At 41.6% G+C, this 20,104-nt stretch overlaps 1 protein-coding gene across 7 annotated transcripts in view; it reads left to right on the top strand.

Annotated features, from left to right (window-relative positions):
- The window catches only part of GAB1 (GRB2 associated binding protein 1), a 124,231-nt gene that overhangs the window by 15,459 nt on the left and 88,668 nt on the right, over positions 1-20,104 (top strand). Inside the window, exon 1 of one of the 7 annotated variants that reach the window (XM_060400632.1) lies at positions 4,152-4,308. The exons of the other annotated variants lie outside the window; for them this stretch is intronic. The gene's annotated coding sequence lies outside the window, so the exon portion shown is untranslated. Of the gene's footprint in view, positions 1-4,151; positions 4,309-20,104 lie in introns of those variants that run through there. 7 annotated transcript variants of the gene reach the window in all.

Below are 20,104 nucleotides of genomic sequence, written 5' to 3'. Positions count from 1 at the left end.
AGGAAATGGCAACCCACTCTAGTGTTCTTGCCTGGAGAATCCCAGGGATGGAGGAGCCTGGTGGACTGCCGTCTATGGGGTCACACAGAGTCAGGCAAGACTAAAGTGACTTAGCAGCAGCAGCACACGCTAGTAAAGTAATGCTCAAAATTCTCCAAGCCAGGCTTCAGCAATACATGAACCATGAACTTCCAGATGTTCAAGTTGGTTACAGAAAAGGCAGAGGAACCAGAGATCAAATTGCCAACATCCACCGGATCATGGAAAAAGCAAGAGAGTTCCAGAAAAACATCTATTTCTGCTTTATTGACTGTGTGGATCACAATAAACTGAAAGATTATTGTGAATTCTTCAAGAGATGGGAATACAGACCACCTGACCTGCCTCTTGAGAAATCTGTATGCAGGTCAGGAAGCAACAGTTAGAACTGGACATGGAACAACAGACTGGTTCCAAATAGGAAAAGGAGTACGTCAAGACTGTATATAGTCACCCTGCTTATTTAACTTATATGCAGAGTACATCATGAGAAACCCTGGACTGGAAGAAACACAAGCTGGAATCAAGATTGCTGGGAGAAATATCAATAACCTCAGATATGCAGATGACACCACCCTTATGGCAGAAAGTGAAGAGGAACTCAAAAGCCTCTTGATGAAAGTGAAAGAGGAGAGTGAAAAAGTTGGCTTAAAGCTCAACATTCAGAAAACGAAGATCATGGCATCTGGTCCCATCACTTCATGGGAAATAGATGGGGAAACAGTGGAAACAGTGTCAGACTTTATTTTGGGGGGCTCCAAAATCACTGCAGATGGTGATTGCAGCCATGAAATTAAAAGATGCTTACTCTTTGGAAGGAAAGTTATGACCAACCTAGATAGCATATTCAAAAGCAGAGACATTACTTTGCCAACAAAGGTCCGTCTAGTCAAGGCTATGGTTTTTCCTGTGGTCATGTATGGATGTGAGAGTTGGACTGTGAGAAAAGCTGAGTGCCGAATAATTGATGCTTTTGAACTGTGGTGTTGGAGAAGACTCTTGAGTGTCCCTTGGACTGAAGGAGATCCAACCAGTCCATTCTAAAGGAGATCAGTCCTGGGTGTTCTTTGGAAGGAATGATGCTAAAGCTGAAACTCCAGTACTTTGGCCACCTCATGTGAAGAGTTGACTCATTGGGAAAGACCCTGATGCTGGGAGGGATTGAGGGCAGGAGGAGAAGGGGACGATAGAGGATGAGATGGCTGGATGGCATCACCAACTCGATGGAGATGAGTTTGAACAAGCTCCGGGAGTTGGTGATGAACAGGGAAGCCTGGCGTGCTGCAGTCCGTGGGGTCACAAAGAGTCGGACGTGACTGATTGTGTGTGTGTGTTAGTGTTAGTTGCTCAGTTGTGTCCAACTCTTTGTGACCCCATTGACTGTAGCCCTCCAGGCTTCTCTGTCCATGGAATTTTCTAAGCAAGAATCCTGGAGTGGGTTGCCATATCCTTTTCCAGGGAATCTTCCTGACCCAGGCATCAAACCTGGGTCTCCTGTGTTGTAGACTGATTCTTTACCATCTGAGCCACCAGGGAAGATCATACATATAAAAGCAAAAATCATGAGATATTTATTATGTCAAAAATGTGGTCCTCAAGCTACTTCACTAATATGCACAGTTCCCCATGACGTGTCTGTGTGCAGCAGTGACTTTTAGTGCCAGTGGGATGGTGATTTTGCCCCACTAGGAACATTTGACAGTTTTCTGGAGGAGATATTTCTTGGTTGTCACCACTGGGGGTGCTACTGGTGACTGATAGGTTGAGGCTGTAGGGTATGGTACGTGTGCCCAGTCATGTTCGACTCTTTGCGACCCCGTGGACTGTAGCCCACCAGGCTCCTCTGTCCATGGGATTTCCAGGCAAGAATATTTGCATGGGTTGCCATTTCCTCCTCCAGGGGATCTTCCCAACCCAGGGACTGAACCCAAACGTCCTGTGTCTCCTGCATTGGCAGGTGGATTCTTTACCTCTGAGCCACCTGGGAGGCCCTGGTTGAGGGAGAGAGGCTGCTAAACAAGCAGTGCATGGGACAGCCATTGCAACCAAGAATGCCCCAGCCCCAGATATCAACAGGGCTGAAGTTGGGAAACACTCGAGTAGAAGAATCCTTCATAAAACCTCGTTCCGACAACTGAATAATTCATTTGCTCTATTTCCCCATGTTTCCTTTAAAAGCCACAATTCACATGCAGGACTGTGTTGCAGCCCTGGACACAGGCACTTCCTTTTCTGGCTTTAATAAGATTGAGAAAAAGACGGCTGAGCTGTAGAACCCCCAGAGTTTGGGTCTGTTCAGCCCTGTCACAGGGGTTCCAGTGAGAGACATAAATCTTTCTCCCATGATGCACGGTCTATTATCATTTATGTCATTCCCCCAAATAGAGGTTTGTTTTTTTTTCCTTTCCGTGCTGATCCTAGCTGGAATATAACCAAGTGTTGTCTGGGTGGGGAGGGGGATGCTGAATCATTTATTCATGCTTTTTATTACCTCTTGGCTTGAATATCACCCTTCATTGTTCACAAGCCGCTCAGCTTGTTTACTTTTTATAAATTACATGTAATCAGTCCCCTTGCAGGTCTGGCTACTGTAATTGGCAGCAGCCACGGAGCAGGGCTGACGAGCCTGCATTTGTGCTGATGTCTCAGTTAGTTCAGTCTCCACACTTCCTTGCTGCTTCCATGTGTATTTCAAAAGGAAGGTGATCAGAACGACCACACTGCTCTGTCTTCTCGGCTGGCTGCTCTGATGGCACTTGTTTATATAGTCCCGTGGAGTCCCTGTGTCCTTTGGTGCAGGAGGAATCAAAGGTTTGGGGGCAGTGGTCCTCACGCTTTCGTGTGCAGACCCATCACCTGGGTGACTTCTGAAATAAAAATTCTGCAGCTCTGCCCTTCTTTTAAAACTTTTTGTAAATCTCGGTAGAGGCCCAGAAAACTGCATTTTCTGATTCAAATCCCTGCTGATTCTGATGTAGGTGGTCTTTTAACTTACACTCAGAGAAATGCTGAGTTAGCATGGAGAAAAAAATGCAAGAAGAAAGAAAATCCCGTGGAAGTAAATGTGAATAGAGAGTGGGATAGACAGGCAAGAATCAAAACTCAGAAAGGAACTTCTGCCTGTTTTCTGTGAGATGAGGGCCTTGTGCTTGATGCTTTTTAAACATGTGTTTAAACAAGTAAATAATAAAAAATATGTGCTTAGCGTTTTCCTGCCGTGATTTTGATCAAACTCTTCTCGATGACAAAAGTGAAAGGGAATTTTTGGAAAGGTTAGAATATAAGGAGGTGCCTAACCATCGCCAAGAAACTCAAAGATGTTACGAAATCAAGGAAGCTATTGTGTAGGTATCGATTTGAAAAAGAATGTACATTCCTGAATTGAGTTTTCTGAGTGGCTTAGAGACTAAGAGGAGAGGTGACAGAGGATTAGCTCCTTGCCGGAAGTTCTGGTTTTTCTGGTTATTGGATCTGAAAGCATATTATTAATATACAGTCCAGATTTTCTGGGATAGTTCTGATTTCAGATATTTTTTCCCATTGTAGTTATAGTACATGTCTGGTTTGCCTTAATTTTTGATTAGTTGAGACATGGTTGGTTTGTAAAAGGGGCTTAAAATAGTTCTGCTTGACTACAGTTTTGTTTTCAAATTTCTGTCTCTCTCTCTCCCTGTGTATAATGTATATATTCTGTTTCTTTGAACCTAAACTTGACCATCATCAGCTTTTGTTAAATCCTTCCTACCTCTGCTCTAACCATCTCTTCATCAAGTGTTCGTCTTTGCGTTTGCTTTACCCTAACCAGTTCTATGACAAAGTGCTCATGTTTCCGCTGTGGGAACCCAGAGTGTACTGCAGTCTTTTCACCACCCTGATCTGGCTGACCTTTCCTCCTTCCTTTCTTTCCCACCAGCCTCCTCACTCTCTTCCTTCCCCTCCTTTCCTTACTCAGGAACCCTTCAGCCTCTTAGATACTCTGTCCATCTGCCCACAAGATCTTAGGGGATCTTCCTATCTGCTTTGTAAGTGTTTAGTATCATTATTGTTATTAAATGAAGTGTCTACCACACCCTTTCACTGCACTGAGTGTTCAAGTTCAAGTACGTTGAGTTAGTAGATCACTTTGTTCCCGAAGTGAATAGAAGGACTGTGGATGGCTGGTGGTGGGGTCCTGGAACCAGCTTCTACCAAGAAAAGCTAGATTGCTGTGACGTCTGCCCTGCGTGAAGAATTGAAGGCTGGGCTCCCGACTTGTTCTTTTTATTCCAGGTGATCTTACTGTCTTGTTTTTCTGAGTTTTAAATCCATATACTTGGAAGACCTCTTTTCTTAGGAGTCTCTTGATGTTTCTAGTTATTTTCTCTAGAATTTATTCTAACCCATATGTTGTTTAACATAGTGGTAGATGTTTCCAATGAATATTTAAATTTGCTGAAAACAAGTATAAATGCTCTTAGGGAGAACCACAACATTAAGTAGTCATCCAAGTGCAGTGTAAAAACATACATAGCTTATAAATTTTCAGTGGGAGTCTTTTAACTTAGAAATTTCTGGTTTTGGTTCAGCATATAGGAAAAAAAAAGTTATAAAGTATTTATTAAAAAGTTATGAAATATTAGCAGAAGTTGTAAAATATTAGGTAAGTAGAGGTATTGCCCTTTGCTTAAGTTACTAAAGGGAGATGTCTTTTTCAGAATTAAATAAGACATTATTAAACTGAATATACATATTTAACTTCTAATGATTTTATATTTGAATAGAAAATGCTTAGATTAACTTAAAATTCATAGGATGTTGGCACTTTGTCTCTGTTTTAAGATATGATTTTTATTTAGTGTTCAGTTCATTTCAGTTGCTCAGGTATATTTAAAAGTTTAGTGTCTCCTTACTGATTTTAGTGATTCTTGGACAGCTAAAAAATAAGTCTTTTATGATAGGTTTTATGTACACTAAATATTTTAGCAAGTGTGACTTTTATTCCTAAGCTAGAGAAATGGTTGTATGTTGAGAAACCCATGTTCTTATTAACTAAGGGATGTTGGAACATGGATATGGAGGTATTTTTAATGTTTCAGATAAAGCTCTAGACTTGCAAATATTCCTGTTTGTAGAGAGTCTGTTGTGTTTCTAAACAATACTTTCCAAAGCAGAACAAAATTTCATAACTTTGAGATCTTTATTGAAATACTTAAGAAGAAAATGACTCACGGATGGTAACTTTAAGAAAAGTAGTGAAAGGAGAAAAACCTAACTAATCCCATTCTCAGTGAGAAAAATGAGGACCTAGGGAATTGAGGCCAAGGAAATAGCCCAGGTTGAAGGCCAGTTGGTTTCAGCAGGCAGAGGAAGTCATGGGCACAGACTTCCTGACAGCCAGCCCAGGGCCAACCCCAAGCAGCCACATCTGCCTCTTCAGTGCGCTATTGTACTTTCCAAAATTCGAGCATTTTAGCTGCCCTGGAGAGCGGTGACTAAGGTAGGTTCAGCCCAGTTTCTTACCTTTTTTTTTTTTTTTAACTATTTTTAATTGTAAAATAATCCCTACATGACATACAGTTTACCCTCTTACTAAATTTTAAGTGCACTGTGGAGTAATGATAAGTGTATTGACATGGTCGTGCCACCCCAGTCTCTTTGCTTCTCCGTCTTGTCTCTGGAGCCTTGAAAACATCTGAAGGGCCTTTAGACCGGCACCGTTTGGGAAGGCCTGCACCTCACCTGCGTTTGCTCCTTCCTCAGTCGTGTCCGAGTCCTTGTGACCCCATGGACTGTAGTCTACCAGGCTCCTCTGTCCATGGAATTTTTCAGGCAAGAATACTGACGTGTCTGTGTGCTAAGTCACTTCAGTCATGTCCAACTCTCTTTAACCCGATGGACTGTAGCCCATCAGGCTCTTCTCTCCAGGGGATTCTCCAGGCCAGAATACTGGAGTGGGTTGCCATTTCCTCCTCCAAGGGATCTTCCCGACCCAGGGATTTAACACACGTCTCCTGTGGCTCCTGCATTGACAGGTGGATTCTTTTACCACTGAGCCACTTGGGAAGCCCTCCTTCCTGGTAGTAGGAAGTTAATTGTGTGGAATTTGCTCACCTGATCCCCACAGATGATCCTACTTTATTGCCTATTGGAAATCCCACGCCCCTTTCTGCCCCAGAGGAAAAATTCCTTCCTGATTGTAGAGTCTGTGCTTAGTTTTATCTTGAGCATATGAGCGTGACTCACCCTGGGTAAGTATGTAATCCCATTTATACCTTTCTTCCAACCTCCCTTTAATTTTTAACTTAAGATACTGGATCCTGATTTCCTGTGTAAGGCCCGGTGATTTGGGGACTGATTTAGGGACCATGCGATGTTGAGATTTTTTTGGAACTGGCACTTTCCATTCTGCTGACAGTGAAGCTGCCTGGCCTGTTTTAATATTCAGACTATGTGTGGAATGTCTGTGTGGATGAAGAAACAAGTTAAAGCTTTTTGGGAGGCAGGAAGAAAGGGGAATGAAACTTTTTAGGTAGTCTGATTTTGTGGGGAAAATTTTGAGATCTTTCGAATACAGGCTAACCAAAAATAAGTAGCTGTTTGGCTTTGTGATTTCTTTGAGTATACAAAGGAAATGCTTGATGTTGGGCTAAAGAGCTAGTGTTGATTAAGTTTATTACGTGATAAATTAACAAATTAGTAAACCTGCCTGTGATTTTCAGTTATTATCTTTCCCAATGTGTAATCACTAATTCTGTTTCTTCATTTGTGGAATCAAACATAATGTCACTGGGAAGTAGTTTTTCATTTCCTTTTTTTTTAAATGAATTTTTATTGGAGTATAGTTGCTTTACAATGCTGTGTTAGTTTCTATGGTACAGCAAAGTGAATCAGCTCTGTATACATATATCCTCTCTTGGTTTTGGATTTCGGAGAGTTGCTTTTAAAAGAATACTCATAAAGCACCTTGGAATCTTTAAGGCACCTTGGAATCTTTAAGGTACTTTGAATATGGTACTGAAAGAATGTAAATCATTAATGTTTATATTTTTATACTCAAGAATATGGGAGTGGGAGTGAGTTGAACATTCAAAATATTCCTTTTGAAAGACAACATACATTTGAGCAAAGCCATTCTCTCTAAGTGCTTATTTTAAATTGGCAGTCACTTCGCCAACAGTCAGTAATCTCACTTAGCAAGTGTTTGGCACGCCTGTTTTAACCTGCACAGGTTCAGTTCACACAAAGAAAGGGAGGGTGGGGTGACGTGATGGGAGCACCCTGGTAGCCTCATTAACATATTTGGAGTAACTATTTGAATATTTGCCAGCTGAGCTAGGCAACCTGGAGGCCTGCCAAGTGAGCCATGGGAATTTCTGGGAGGAGTGTGGAGATTGGAGCCTGTAAAATGTTTTTCTTTTTGGAGGGGAAGCAGTTTAGAAGATGCCCTTTAGGATACTTCCCTTACCCTCTGAACAAAATAACTCTTTTTGCCTCCCCTTTAATTTCTGCAAAAATTTCTCTTTCCACCACCTTTTTGCATTTTTTTTGGAATAGTACCGTAGGACTTGTCTGACAAATAGCTTTGGGTAATCTCTCCAAGGTGAGTTTGAGTTCCTGCTCTGCCTGGGTTTTGTTTCTGCAGAATTAGTCCTGAAGCTCTTTGCGTGAGCCTCTCTGGGGCCACTCCTCTGCAGACTTATCATGTGGACACAAATGATGGGAACAGGACAGACAGGATAGACTAGGGCGTCTGTGGAGTCAACTCCTACCCAGTAGATGCTCAGATCATAAAGATGGCAACTTGGCTCAGCTCTGTGGAGCAGAGAAGCAGTCTTTATTTACAAGATTCTTTTTTGGGGGCCTGCATCACGCTTGGCTTTGCACTGATACCTGTCTCGCTGCAACCACAACTGTGGGCTCTAAGACTAGTCAGGGGAGCAGTCAGTTGAAACCAGGGGCTCTCAGGTATTTGGATGTAGTACGTTTCAGGGTGAGGTGAGGCAGTGCTCCGTTCTCTAGTTCTTATTTAGGGGAGCAGTATATTGGACTCCCACCAAGACTTCCTTGGTGGCTCAGACAGTAAAGAATCTGCCTACAATGCAGGAGACCTGGGTTCCATCCCTTGGTCAGGAAGATCCCCTGGAGAAGGGGATGGCTACCTGCTCCAGTATTTTCGCCTGGAAATTCCATGCACAGAGGAGCCAGGCTGGCTACAATCCACAGGGGTTGCAGAGAGTCAGACTTGACTGGGCAACCATCGCTCGCTCACATAACTGATGCTCAGGAGTATCCTCAGGGGAGTATCAAAATCACTAGGGAGCTTTTTCAAAGACCATTTATGTTGATTTTTTTCCCCCGTATTGCACTGAAGGATCGGTAGGGATGACAAAGAAAGGTGGCGTTTAAATCCTCAATCAGCTGAAGCTGTGGGTGCTTGCCACAGTGTGGTCATTTCCATACTTCAGGCCAGTTTGCTACCCTGCCTCCGCTGTGCTCTCAGGAGTGGAAAGATACAGCTTAATGACACCAGGGCTTGCTCCTCCTGTGACAGGTTTTGCAATACCATGTTAAATGTACATTAAATAGGCTTGTCAGAAAAGGGTTTTTTTTTTTCCTTCTGATTGGAGCTTTGTGTGTGTGTTTAATCTCTTTAAAGGTAGTCCTTAAGACTGATTTTTTAAAAATATGTATTTATTCAGTGGCAGTGGGTCTTGGTCATGGCATGTGAACATTCATTTGCGCCATGTGGGATCTAGTTTCCTGACCAGGGACCAAACTCAGGCCCCCTGCATTCGGAGCGCAGAGTCTTAGCTACCAGACCACCAGGGAAGTCCGAACTGATTTTTTAAAATCACAAATATGGAGTACTAAAACCAAGAAAGAACAAATTTGATCATAGCTATTTAAAAAAAAAACTTAAAAAAATGCAAACCTAAAAAAGAACTCTGGTACATTAAACTGAGCCTTAAATGTTTTACAGATATTATAATAAGCCTATATATTTACATGTTGTATGCCAGTCATGTATGTGTATAAATATACATGCTTTTAAATGTCCAGACCACAGTTATTAAATTTCAGTCACCTTTGGTTGGACTTCACTAATTTCTTGGTAGTTTTTTCAGTCTGTATATTATTTTTATATTTGCACAATCACCATCTGCTGCTGCTGCTACTCTTAACTCATTATACAGATAAACCTTTGATTCTTTTTTTCTAATATAATGTTTTTTTGGCCATGCCACTTGGCATGCAGCATCTTAACCCCAGCTCTTGGCAGTGAGAGCATGGAGTCCTAACCACTGGACTGCCAAGGAATTCCCAACTTAGAGTCTTATAGCTTTTTTTTTCCCCAGTTGATTCCTAACAGCCTGTTAAAAAGAAAAAAAATTTATAGATGATTGTAATCATCTAATTCATGAAGCAAGGTAGGGTTAAAATGAATAACTGTTAGTTCAGTGTTTTTCTTTATTATAAAATGTTAAATATTATGTTCTTGAGGCTTCTCTATTATGTCAGTTTCTCGTATTATAGAATTAATACAATATGCAATATTACCAGTTTCACCATTTAGTATATCTTCAACATCTCTGAGGATGATAGATATATAAGATGTTTTTTAAACGGTACATGTCTGAAATTATAAAACAGTTTATTCAAGTCATAGAACACATTGGTAAAAGTTGAGTTCTGGCACTTGGCCCACATTTAAATTGATAACATGTGTGTGTGGGGAAAAGCTACTAGGTACTGATGATCTCTTTATAATGCGTTACTATTGTTAGGTCCAAACATGAGTTATTTGGTAGGTTTACCAGCTTAAAAAAAAAATAAATGAAATCTAAATATTACTTTAGTGTCCCTTTTAATTGATTGTAGTGACTTGTTTAGTTGCTAAGTCTTGTCTGGCTCTTTGTAATCCATGGACAGACGGAGCCCACGAAGTTCCTCTATCCATAGGATTCTCCAGGCAAGAATACTGGAGTGGGTTGCCATTCCCTTCTCCAGGGGATCTTGCCAACCCAGGGATCAAACCCTGGTCTCCTGCATTAGCAGGCAGATTTTTTTACCACTGAGCCACCAGAGAAGCCCTTTAGTGACTTATTAGTCAGTATTTGTGGGGATACGTATGATGAACTTTTGGGGGTTGGTTTTTGTCTTCTCCTTATTCTAGACGTTCTAGGAGGGAGCAGTGAGTGGAAAGGCTGTCTTCAGGTGTCATGAGGTTGAACCAGTTTAACCATCCCTGCAGCTCATCCTGCTGTAAGCTCCCTCCTCAGCGCCCTGGCTTATTTACCTGTTATATAATCCAGACTGGCCTGTCCTGTTTGGTGGGTTTGTTATAAACTGCCGGGCTAAGTAAATGTGGGATAACATTTTAAATGGATTAAAAGTTAACCAGTAGTTAAGGAGGGATGTAGCAGAGGAGCCCAGCTGTCAGGTGGCCCAGGTTCTGCCTCCTGGGGCTGGGGGTGGGTACATTTCTGTTTCCCATTAGGAACAGGAAATCCACGTGAAACTATAGCAACGCCTGGCCAGAGGACCACTCTTCAGTGCAGATGACAACCAGCATGCCTTGTCCGATACCAGAAACGTCAGATCCGGAAAGCAGGTGTTAACTGTGTCCGTTAATGAGCTGTGTACACGAGCAGAAACGGACACAGCACACCAGTGGGACCGTTTTCATCCATCTGTGCCCAGTGTGAAAACAGTGAAGGAGGAAGCCACTAGATGACTGAGTCTTGTCCCCTTCCTAGTTCAGAGCACAGCGAGAGAACGTGTCCACGTGCTTTGTGCTGAGCATTTTAGGTGCCTGCCCCTGGCAGGGTTATGCTGACCTGCGGGGCTTCACTCGCCCCTGATTGTAGGCTTACTGCATCCTCTGACCTTGTCTGTTGAACTTCCTGGCAGATGTGCACGGTCTCTCGTGTGAGTTCTCTGAACCCTCTGTAGAGCTGCGTGTCCCCTTCCATGGTGAGTGTGTCCTTTTCATACTCAAGAGATGCTAGTTCCATCCCTTGGTCAGGAAGATCCCCTGGCCTGGGAAATGGCACCCCACTCCAGTATTCTTGCCTGGAAAATTCCATGGGCAGAGGAGCCCAGAGGGCTACAGTCTAAGGGGCCGCAAAGAGTTGCACACGACTCACACACGCACCCCACCTGGAAGGTGGAATCCCCTCGTGGATATTCTTAAAGTCTTCCTTGAATGCCTTGCCCTTCCATTCAGGGCCTTTCTGAGGTTTGCAGGGGTGCCCAGAGCCAAGAGAGTTTGTCAACCTAAAGTGATGGTGATGACCCCCACCTGCCCGGTTACAGCCTCTGCCTGTACCCTTTTAGGCACTCCTCTCTGAGCGAGGAGACCAGGGAACGCTAACTCGAGATCTCAGTTTAACAGCAACCCGCTTACCCACCATGAGTCACTCTCAGTTTGAAATATCCTAAAAAGAGCTTCTTATTTCTGAAGGTCAGGCGGGTTGCAGCATGCTTGATTTTTCAGTATCTCTCATTAATAATGATTTTAAAGAGTAGAAGAGGAAATGGTTCTTTTATGAGTGTAGCATAAAACTATATGGCCTTCTGCAAATGACCTAACTTCACATGAATCCTGGCTTACAGACAGAAGCTTTCTTTGTATAACTAGATTCACCACTCTGTCCTTCTCTGAAATACTGAGAGGAAAATAATCTCATATATATCACATACATTTTTTAAAAAAATCAGTATTCAGAGGCACGAAAATTACCAAACAGTCCACATTCTTCCAATTCTGATTTTTTTTTTTACATCATTTTTGGGGTTTTAAATTTGCTTTTATTGTTTGAGATCAAAAATACATTATTCTGTCCTTTTTATGTGTTGAATTGAAACTTACATCCATGGAATTATCATCTTTATAGTGGTTGACTACTGGAGTTTACAATCAGAAGATTGTGAGACCTTTGGAGAACAAAATAGAAAATAAAATTAAGTTTAGGAAATAAATTTTTCTTGGACATTGCAAAAATAGCAAAAAAAAAAAAAAAAAAAAAAGTGGGTGAATAACCGGCAACACAAACTTTTTCCTCTAAGTTCCTTTTTCCCAAACTCTTGCCATCATACTAAAAAAAGTTTTCTTGTGCATTGCTTTTTTTTCTCAGAATCCTGCTGCTTACTGTTAGAATTTTTTCATATGCCAGAATTTTGTTTTTCATGTGATTGCTACTCATGAAATCACGTGAGTCTTATTGGGGAAAAAAAAATTTTTTTTTCTTCAAAATGCAGTGGTAAAGGACTTCCCTTGCAGTCCAGTGGTTAAGACTCTGAGCTCCTGATGCAGGGGGCATGGGTTTGATCCCTGGTTGGGAAGCTAAGATTCCACACTCCTCACAGCTAGGCCAGTTTTTTGTTTTTTTTTTTTTAAAGAAGCAGTGGTCAAAGCTGTTGATAATAAGCCAAAAGGAAAATGAAATATGAATTTCTATACAGTTTATAGTGACTAAGGGAAATTATTATTAAAAGCATTATTCAAGGTGAATGAAGTTAGATCATTGTAGGGGACGTATCAATTCTAATTAAAGATAAAGGATATGAGTACATTTTTCTAGTTTCAAAAATTACACTTTTCATTTCCTACCTGGCCTTTTCCCCAAGGATGTGTGTTCTTAAAATTTTTCTATCAGTCTAATACAGGTGATGCTATCGCCTGAGCTAGCTTAATGGTATCATAGTTTCTTTGGAATAATCAAGCAGGGAGATAAAAATTCAAGTCTTTGGAGGAAGTGACTGGGATTCCTGAGCCATAGGATACCTTAAACATGTGAGAATGGAACTGAATGCTTTTTAGGAGATGGCCAGTGTTCTGTATCTCTCAGCCTGATTGGAAAAAGGAAAAAAAAACCCCACCATATTTTAGGTACTACTATTAAAACGGCATGCTGATACAATCATCCTGTCGTTCCTTGTAAGAAATGACTTCAGAAATGCTCAGTAACATCTTGCCCGGCCTCTCACTCTGATTGCCCGACTTACTGGTGGGATCTCACTGTATTTTTTTGCTCTGTAAATCTTACAGTGGCCTTTGACCCAAAGCAATAAAAATGTCACGTGACTTGGTATATCAGACAGGATCTTCAGTTGTAAGCAACAGAAACCTCTGGCTGATTTCATCAGGAAAAAAAAGCTGCTTCAGGCCTTTAGGCAGCTCACAGTTTCCTTGGGAAAGCTGAGAACCTAGCTCAGCGGAACCTCGTCAACCAGGAGCAACGCCGCTACATCACCTTTTCGGTTGTTCGTTCCTGCCCCTCATTTCCTCCACCCCAGTGAGGAAATGAGTGCAGATGGAAGCTCAAAGAGGAAACGATACCTCATGTTTCTAAATACTCTTCCTTTTTGGCTCTCTCTGCTCCAGACCTGTCCCTGCTCCCCTCTCAGCCTTGCCCCATTCGCCTTTCTGATGCTTCAGTGTCTGTCTTCCCTATGAGACTATAAGCTCTGGAAGGATAAAAACCTGTGGATTTTGGTCTCTGCTATGTCACCCAGGGTTCTCACAGTGCCAGACCTATAGAAGATGCTCCAGATATGCATGCTGAGAGGCAGAGTGAAGGACCGAAGGCGAGTTTGGGGTGGCGGGGGAGAGTAAACCATCATTTCTCTCTGTCATTCCCGACAGCTTTGCCCTGCTCTGAGTTCTTGCTCATCTCCACATTGCTAATCTTTTCTTTTTTCCTTTTGGACCACACCCTTGTCATGTGGGGCCTTAGTTCCCCAACCAGGGATTGAACCCGTGTCCCTTGCATTGGAAGGCAAAGTCTTAACCACAGGGCCGCTGGGGAAGTACCCCCACATCTCTCATCTTGAAGGAGCCTGCCTTCCGGGCAGCAGCAGGATGGTTCCCACAAAGGGGTGCTGGACACTTTCCCAAGGCACGTTCTTTTGCAGTGGTCAGTCTGTTGGAGCTATATACTTAAGGAAGTTTTTGTGGGCTGGCCAGAGACGCGAGCCATTATGCTCCACTTGTTTCTATGGGAAAATGCCCTCTGAGCTCAAGTGAAGCTACTTACATACAAACTTTTGAATTACACCCTTTCCATTAGTAGAGGACTATCATTGCATGATCTTGTGTTCAGGCTTTTATTCATTACTAATATATAAATGAACAATAAGCCATTTCTTTGTAGAAGGAGCAGAGCCAGAAGTCTTTCCTTCTAAGAGGATAAACGACTACATTAAAATGGATTTCCTTCATCCAACAAACATGATAGTTCGTTTCAAATATATTTGGAGTGCCTGGCACATGCTGAGCTTTGTAAGGACACACAGGTGAATCAAATAGGGGCTGCCTCCTGGTGAGTTCACAGTCACGTTTCTATTTAAATAGGAATTGCCCTTCTGTAGCGCCCAAGGGCACTTCAGCCCTGATATTCGGTCATTCTGTAGTTTTGAATTGCTATATTCATTTGCTCATTTTCCTTGTCACATGTGATTCTGTTATAAAATGTATCTGTGATTGATAACGGAGAAAGCATAGTGACGTTGATGTTACAGCTTTTAAGTCCTTTTGAGTTTGTCTTTGTTGTTGAGAATGAAAAATCCAGGAGCAGACCGTTTCTTTACTTTAAATATTCTGATTTATTTCTCTATGTGGCTGCTCTGGGTCTTCACTGCAGTGTGTGTGTTCTTTAGGTGCAGCATGCAAATTCTTAGTTGCAGCATGTGGGATCTAGTTCCCTGACCGCGGATCCAGCTGGGCCCCCTGCATTGGGGAATGTGGAGTCTTAGCCAGTGGACCACCAGGGAAGTCCCAAACCGTTGATTTCTATTCCAGCTTTTTATCATGAAACGAATGAAGCTGGATGCATCATGAAATTGACATAAAAATAGAGCGGTGGGGCTTTATTTTGAAACTCTACATATTTCTCGAGGATATGTATGGGTCTCAGGTTTACCATATATTCTTAAAATGCTCCCCTGTAATTTTCTGAATTTTTACAGCAAGTATATATTCTTTCTCCATTGTCACCGTCGCACACACACACACACATGCACACAACACAGCATCTCTTCAGATACATGAAAGTGTGTCAGTGTGATGTCCCCCCTTCCCCAAGTCATTTACCCACACATCTTAATAAATACTTGAATGGAGTCTAGTTTCTGGGAACTGGAATGTGGGAAATCTGGATGTTTATATAAAAAATTCTACAGATATTTGTAAGAAATACTTGGAACTCCTTGGAGTAAAAAATCATTGGGTTGTGTGGAAAGTCTTGGCCTGCCTTAACACTTGGAAAAGTTACCTGGTAGGTAGTTTCAAATGATTTGAACCACAAACTTCTTTGTTGCTGGATCTCTTATTTTAAATTAAATTTTATAATTCAAGTAATATATTAACTGTTTCTGGCACGTGGATTAATGACTGTTTTCTCTCAGGATCTGGAGAGTAACAGGTACTGTGTCTCACTTCAGGAATTCCATTTAGTGATCAGGGTTACAGGATAATCTCTGATTTAGTGCTTAAACTTGAATTTATAAGTACAGTTTAGAGTGTTATTTTTTCATCTGTACAATAACTACTAACAGGTTACATATTTCCTTGCCTTGTTGGTTTCTTATTCATCATTTTGGCAGTTTCTCTTAATGTAAAAATCAATATTTAGCCAGAATCTGGACCCCATAGTTAGGAGAAATTGAAAACGCACATTTGAGGAGTTCAGTTTTAGTGATAGAACAATTCATAAATTATTCAGCAATTTGCTTCTGTAAGCCGTTCAGTTTTCTTTGCTGTTCTGTTTAATACAGAATGTTAATTCATGCAGGTATACATCTCACTGTTCCTACTGACAAAAAGAGATCGTTATCTAATGTGGACGCATATTAACCTGGTTTAATCGATACTCATTATTCTTTCACCATTATAGAAATTAAAGGTAGAGACCCTTCTGCCAGTTTATTGGAAGATTGCTTCTAACTAAAGCTCCCCTTGCAGGAGAAAGTCAGATTGTTGCAGAGTAATGGACCAGCTTTGAAATGAGGGAGATGCTTTTCTTGACAACTGGCACGGAACAGGCACACAGTGAGCAATCTGTCACTGGCGCCACGTTCAGGCCCCTTCACAGTCTCCACGTTGGCACGTTGTGAGACATTGTCCTTCCATCTGTGCCTTCCATAAGTACATGCCATGGTGTAAAATCAGCAAGCTTTTTATCATTTTATGTGCTTCTGTATTATCTTTTTCACTTTCGTTTCCTTTTACTTATAAAATGGATATTTAGCTAGACTTGTGCTCATGATGAGTCAAATTTGACTTCTCCTAAGTTCATTGTGTACGTCGCAAGGCACAAAATCAGAAAATTACGGTACATATGACCCAGAAGAGGAAACTGTTATCAGTAGCTTTCTAAAGTTTTTGAGTCTTTCTCAGAGGAAGACAGAATAAGTTAAATATCAGGGACTTCCCTGGAAAGTCCAGTGGTTAAGAGTGGTAAAGTGGTTAAGACTTCATGCTTCCACCATAGGGGATATGGGTTCGATCCCTGGTTGGGCAACAAAGATCCCACATGCACAGTGTCACCGAAAAGCAATAAAAATTATTTAAAAATTCTAATATTAGGCCATTTTCTATAATTAAGAACGAAAAAAATGAACCATCAACACACACAAAACTGGCATCTGAAAGTTTGTGATCGGTCTTTTTTATATGGTCTTAGAAAACATATGATGGAATACAGCCCTGAGTTTCAATAAAAATGGCATTCGAAAATTAAAGTTTATGCCATATAAAGGACACTGATCTCTTACACTAACTACTTTGTGCTCAAGTGTTAAAATCTTTGCATAACTTATTTTGTCATTTATTTTTTAATACCCGAAATGCACCTGATTTGGAAAGTTAAGATAGATAGATTCATTTCTTCTAGGAAAGTTTTAGGACAGTGAACCTTAAAAATTTCAACCTGCTGTTATGTTTTGTGTTATATAAGTATGTGGTATTCCTCTGTACATCATTAATACATATGTCAAAGTGAAAAATACATATAGGGCACTAGCCTAGGCATTGAATTCTATATAAACATAAATATTAAGTAAATTGATTTTATTTTCTAACAGCTCTTTTGAGGTATAAAGTTCACCCTTTCATGTAAGCGTGCAGTTCACTGGGTTTTAGTAGATTCACAGAGCTATACATCCGTCACCACTATCTGACTCCAGAACATTTTCGTCACCTTGAAAAAAGAAATCCCAGACATTATCAGTAATTCCCATCTCCCTGCAACACACCTCCCACCAGCCTCAGGCAACCGCTAATCTACTTTCTGTCTATATGGATTTGCCTGTTCTGGCTGTTACATATAATGGAATTATATATGTGGCCTCTTGTAGTATCTGGCTTCTTTCACTTGGCCTAATGTTTTTGAAGTTCAGCCCTGTTGTTGGCATATATGAGAACATTACACCTTGTTATTGCCAAGTACCCTTCCATTGTATAGGTATATCACAAGTGGCTTATCCAAAGTGGATTAAATTTACTTTTTAATTAAAAATGTTGTGATCATGAAGACCCTCTGCAGTTACCCAAGGCTGTTCTCTCTTCCCTCCCTCTGTTCACATCCCGCCCTTTTCATGGCTGGGTTTTCACTGTGCTGTTTCTTGGTTTGAAGACTGGCTCCAGTGCTACTTCCTCGTGTCCAGAAGTCTGTCCTTGATGTCTGCGCCTCCACACCTCCCCTGTACATAGGTTCATTACTACTGTTTTCTAGATTCCATACATATGCATTAATATACAGTACTTTTCTCTTTGTGACTTAACTTCACTCTGTGGAACAGGTTCTTCGTTCATCCACCTCATTCAGACTGACTCAGATTCATTCCTCTTTTGGCTGAGTAATATTCCATTGTGTATATGTACCACACCCTCTTTACCCATTCCCCTGTTGTTGGGCGTCTAGGTTGATTGCATGTTCTAGCTGCTGTCAATAGCGCTGCTGTGGACATTGCGGTGCATGCGTCTTTTTCAGTTACTGTTTTCTCAGGTTATATTCCCAGTAGTGGGATTGCTGGGTCAGGGGGTAGTTTCAGACACTGCCATGTGTAGTATAGATAGCTGGTGAGAAGTTGCTGAATAACACAGGGAGCCCAGCTTGGTGCTCTGTGATGACTTAGAGGGGTGGGATGGAGCGAGGGCAGGGAGGTCAAGAGGAAGGTGATATATGTATAATTATGGCTGATTTATGTTGTTACATGGCAGAAACCAACACATCATTGTAAAGCCATTTTCCTCCAACTAAAAAAAAAAATGAAAAAAAGTGCTACTTCCTTTTAGAATTTTTTTTTCCTTGATCCCTTGAGTGATAAGTAATCTCTCTTCTTTCAAATTGTCACAGTTCTTTGTGCCATAGTTTCAGCTTGTGCTCTTGGTTACTTCAGTTTAGTCGCTCAGTTGTGTCCGACTCTTTGCGACCCCCATGGTTACACTTTCCCTCATTTCAAATTTTCTGTTGCTATTAGAAATAGCCTTGCAAATAGCCAAAAGTCAGTAAATATGGGCTTTCCTGGTAGCTCAGATGGTAAAGAATCTGCCTGCAATGCAGGAGACCCGGGTTCAATCCCTGGATTGGGAAGATCCCAGTAACTCGATCCAGTATTCTTGCCTGGAGAATTCCAAAAACAGAGGATCCTGGTGGGCTGCAGTCTGTGGGATTACAAAGAGCTGGACACAGCTGAGTGACTGGTACCAGTTTTTAAATTAGTGAATGAAAACATTGGAGATCACTTCAGTGTGCTAAGACTAAGGCCATAATGATCATTACTCTTGCTAGTCAGGATGCCAAAAACCTGAACCAGGAATGAAGGAGGATACCTACATTTTTGGAAAAACATGTATTCTCATTAGCATAGTGACCCAGTGTTTAGCACATAACTGGAACTCAATACGTGTTTGTTGGACTGAATCCAGGGTCTGGTAGCAGGACTGGGGAAATCTTCACTGTCTCTAGAAAGGAGATTCTGTAGTTTGTACATATGCTTAGAAGCCCCAAATTGAAATGGGAGAGAGCAAGAGTGAGATGGTGGTCCAATGAGGAGAATGTTTGGAGCGTGTCTCTTTACAGGAGAGGCCCAGAGCAGTTGCTTTTCACTTTGATATTAGATATGTCATATTTGGATGTCCTTAAATGTTTGCTTTTTTCTTCTTCCCTCCCAGAGGAGTAAGTTCTAGGAACCAGTTACCACTGAAGCCTCAATAAAACAGGCTGTCATAAATTTGCCCCTCAGTGCAAGGGCTTGAAGGTATATCTTTCAGCTTTTCTGAAGCTATGTTTAGACTGACATTACATCAGGGGTTGAGCTGCAGATTCTGAAGTGGTGGTTGTTTAGTTGCTCAGTCCTGTATGACTCTTTGCGACCCCATGGACTATAGCCTGCCAGGTGCTTCTGTCCATGGGATTCTCCAGGCAAGAACACTGGAGTGGGTTGCCATTCCTTCTCCAGGGGATCTTCCCAACCCAGGGATCGAACCTGGGTCTCCTGCTTTGCAGGCGGATTCTTAACCGACTGAGCCAGTTCAGAGGAGGATCTAAGTTCTGATGATGAGGCCATTGACAGAGGCTCCCCTCAGGGGTAACAGGGGAGGGACTCTGCTTCTAGACTAGTGTTTTTGGCTCCATCCACAGGACTTTGAACAGGAAGAAAGATGTTACTGGTAGGTCCTAGTGTTTTGAAGGAAAAAAGAAAAAAAAAAGATGAAACAGAGATTCCTGCCAGTGTGGCAAAGAATGTCATATTCTAGTGCCAATTACATTACACGGTCAAAGGTCAGAGAAAGGGAGCCCCAGGCAGAACGGGACAGCTGCATGCTGTTGGAAGAAGTAAGGACCTAAACTCTCAGGATTCACTTAGCTTCTGTTTTTTCTATAACAGTGGTTCCCCACACTCCCCCAAATAGTCCGTACTGTTTTTGGAATAGATGATGCTGTCCCATCATCCTATGATTGTCCAAAACTTAGACATTTGAGCAGTTTGAGAACTTGTTGCAGGAGGAATTATAATGAAAGTTTTAAGGCTTTCACTTTTTTTAAGGCTTGTATTTTGTAAATTTTTTTTCACATTTTCT

Source organism: Ovis aries, chromosome 17 (assembly GCF_016772045.2).
Source record: "Ovis aries strain OAR_USU_Benz2616 breed Rambouillet chromosome 17, ARS-UI_Ramb_v3.0, whole genome shotgun sequence".
NCBI classification, from domain to species: domain Eukaryota; kingdom Metazoa; phylum Chordata; class Mammalia; order Artiodactyla; family Bovidae; genus Ovis; species Ovis aries.
The sequence above is the reverse complement of the archived record's forward strand: the minus strand, read 5'-3'. Positions and strand labels throughout refer to the sequence as shown.